Here is a 3,664-nt window from a genome sequence, read left to right as displayed (position 1 = left end):
CAAAGAAATAAATTGGAAAGCGCTATTCCATTACAAGTTCCCCAGCTGCTTCACATTCCGTAGCGTTTGCTGTCGTCGATATACATATCTAACATTTCTAGAGATAATTTCATATTAAAAGGAAGAATGTTCGGAATATTCGGTAGGCCGGTTCGATGAATATTGAAAGAAGCAGCGTCTCTAAGTCGTCGGGAAAAGTGAAACATCGTTAAGATGCCGTTTCGGTGGAAATACATGGCGCACACAGGCGTGTGGAATCCGACGGAGAAACTTTTCGTGTGGACCCCTTAATTAAAACGGAACGTCGTAGACGTATATGCCTGCAATCTTGATCACGTGGCACCTTACATAAGGTTTTAAATCTTTTCGTGTAATTATTTGGTCCGACGTGGCGCGTACACGATTATGCGCTTTCATTTGTAACGTCATGCCGATTCACGTGCAGCATGCATTCTCACGCTTGGCCGTCACCGCGACTGTCAGCCACCCGGAGCTAAGACACTTCCAAAGTTGCACGAGGCAGAAAGCTTATTTCGCCGGATCAATAACTTTTTGGTTGAATGGAACCGTTGACGTAAATAGAAGACGTCCGAAAGGTAGACATTTACATTGCCGCAACGAAAAATATTCACGATCGTAGAGGCCCACCGCCTGGACCTGGATATTAGGACGGAATAGTTTTAACTACAGATATCTACGAGGAGTATAACGACAGCGGAACATCGCATCAAAATGCAATATAGTATCAAAGTTATAGACTGTTGCATTAATTTCGGCATAGGGGGTACGCGCCGCGCTCCTCGAGATAAGAGCGGGCAGCTTCTAGCGGCTTTTATCCGCCGCTCACGCTGAGAGGACGGCGAGTTAACTGGCAAATTAGCGGTGCGCAACGTTAACATCCTATCAAAACGCTCGTAACCCCCCGTGTCCCTCGGTTAAATTAGTCGAAACTTAGCCTCGCCGTAGCCGGTCTTTTCGCCTTCCGCGAACAGCGCGTCGCGCGCGTGTGTGGATCACGGTTGTAAATAAAAGATCTTATACTTCGTGTCGGGAGATCGAAGGATTTTCGGGGCAGGCTGACGCGAGCCCCGGCGAGTCAGAAATGAATCCTCGCCGACAACGTCCCGGCGGCTTCGATCTTGAATTTCACAGGAGATACGAATGAACCAGCTACTAAATATCGCGTAGTCCGCCATTGTGCTAATTAGAATGCCGTCGGGGAACTTTTAGTCGCTCTAGTCTCTGCCGGTTAGACGTATCGATAAAACTGACGTGAGTCATCGATGTCGATGTGAATCATACCTCATTCGACGAGGGAGACCATTTTTCTATAGTACTATAATAAGCATATAGCAACTTTTATTAATTACTTAGTTCCCAGTAACTATTTTCGCATATGCAGCTAATCCTAATATCTGTGCCTACATAATTTTTATTCGTTAATGCGTGAGTAACAGCGAGACATTTGGAGTTACGTTAGTTGAATTGTGATTGCGATAAGCCTTCCGTCATAGCGACGGTGCCTGTGCCACACCGACTGTCGTCGGGAGTATATTTAAGTACAACACATGTCCACCTAATTAATGTTCACTATTGAGTTAAGAGCGGCCGCTGCTGTATTATACCGGTGGCAACTTTCACAAAACACCGAAAATAATCCACGAATAATCCGTAAAATTAAGAGACGTGACGCCTTGTAAATATATATCCCGCATTCTTTTTTCGATTATAATCCAAATACGCTTCCTTTCTAAATGGCATTCATTATTTAAATAAATAAATATATATATATTTTTAAGTTGAAAAATGAGGCAAGAGCGATTTCACAGGACAGACTTGTTCGGCTGAGCCACCCCTCGCACCCGGCCGATTGTGATCGACGAGCAGAACACTTTTTACGACATTATCCCTCGTGACGTGGCGACGATCGTTTATCAATACGAATAATGATGACGGGAGTTTCGTGTACGCGCACACAAGTGTCCGGTAATAAAGCCGGTGCTAACCGTGGCAATAACGATCCGGTCTCGCCGGCTCAATGGCCGAGGCTCAATGGCGAGGAATTGAAAATAATAGCGCGGTGGGCATTGTGCACTCATGCCTCCTTACGAACCTCCCCCGCATTTCTGACGTGACCGAGCACTGTGCCAATTCCTCGGTCAAACCCAAGGAGGAACCGCCTGAATGGACGATCATCTGACCTTAACGGAAATCAAGTGGAGAAAGAATGTTCACGTTACTCTCTAAAAGTCAATCAGTGAATTATCACTGAAAACAGCGAATAGTCTCTGATTTACAATTATAAACATACCACCGCGATTTGCAGCGATACACTTGTAATTGTAAATCAGGGACCATTCACTGTTTTCAGTGATAGTTCACTGATTGACTTCTAGAGAGCAGAAGAAGATTATTAATCATTGATGCGCGTCATTCTGTGAATGTTCAAGATTCCGGGGATTCTTCTTCTCGGCATTTAAATTGTATCGGGAACGGGGAAAGAAGGAGACAAATATTAGAGAAATCATATTTTAGTAATTTTATGTAATTTCGCAGGCGGATCTAAGGAGGATTCAGGGAATTAAGTCCCTGCAGAAATATTAGTCACCATGTAAGGAGACTTTATTATCTCATTATTCTTTTTTTTTTGCAAGTTTAAGCCTTCCCTTGTTTCTTTCTTCCAACAAAACTACAAAGGTAGATCTGTCTGCGCCGAAACTCGCGCGCCGTTCAAGCCCTTCATATATTAAGAAACGTAGCGCTTTCGCTTGCTGTAAAAACGTCGACGGGAGCTAATATGGTCCCCAGATCGCGGGATTTGTATTAACATGTATTTTTATCTGCGAGAGCAGTACAACAGTAATTTTATTATGCAGAATTGGTCGCGGGCGTCGCAACGATTCTCTCTCGCTTATGCAAAGTAGCGTGCGAAGTTGTTGCGAGGTGTTCTTGTGTCAACATCCCGCACAATATATTTTCCAGCGGCGACCCGTGGCAAGAACCTGAATCGGCCCCGGAGACGTTGGCAAGATTGTTTCTGTAGCGGTAAAGTCGCCGTATATTAGGGAATAACCATTGAAGAATTAAAGGAACGAAAGATTCGCCTCGCGAATAATCTTCTAGTCGCGAACCCTCCCTTGTAAAAACATCGTCTTTACAACGTGCTTTCGTTAAGCCAGACGAGATTTTCAAAATATCCCCCGGGGTGTCAACCGTTACTTTAGATAAATCCGTGAGAGCCGTTTCATAAATTCGGTTTCTTACTCGGCATCATCCCGCCGTGTGCGCCTAAATGATTGTAATTGACACGCCATACCCGCGTATTAGTCATTATTGCACCGTCAGCGTTCTAAAGAACCACGCTCTGACATCGTTAGATAAATGAAGTGTACACACAATCGAGCGTGTGCCATGCCACTCGCTGCTGTTCGCGCCGTGAGATTCTCAGGCGCGGCTAAGTGCGCGATCGGCTTAAGTAGAACGTGGATACACGTGAAGAGAAGAGCGAAAGGAGCAGCAGCGTGAACAGAGCGCCGACGTGAGTAGAGGGGATCGTTGGCGCGTGGCTCCGATCGTCCCCCTTGACTCGTCCGCCGATCGCCGACTCGCGCGACTGTTCTGAAGGAGACGGAGATAGAAAGAGAAAGAGAGAGAGAGAGAGAAA

This window comes from Vollenhovia emeryi, unplaced genomic scaffold, assembly GCF_000949405.1.
Source record: "Vollenhovia emeryi isolate VEMERY1.0 unplaced genomic scaffold, V.emery_V1.0 DF939174.1, whole genome shotgun sequence".
Taxonomy (NCBI): domain Eukaryota; kingdom Metazoa; phylum Arthropoda; class Insecta; order Hymenoptera; family Formicidae; genus Vollenhovia; species Vollenhovia emeryi.
Note: the sequence above shows the minus strand (reverse complement) of the source record.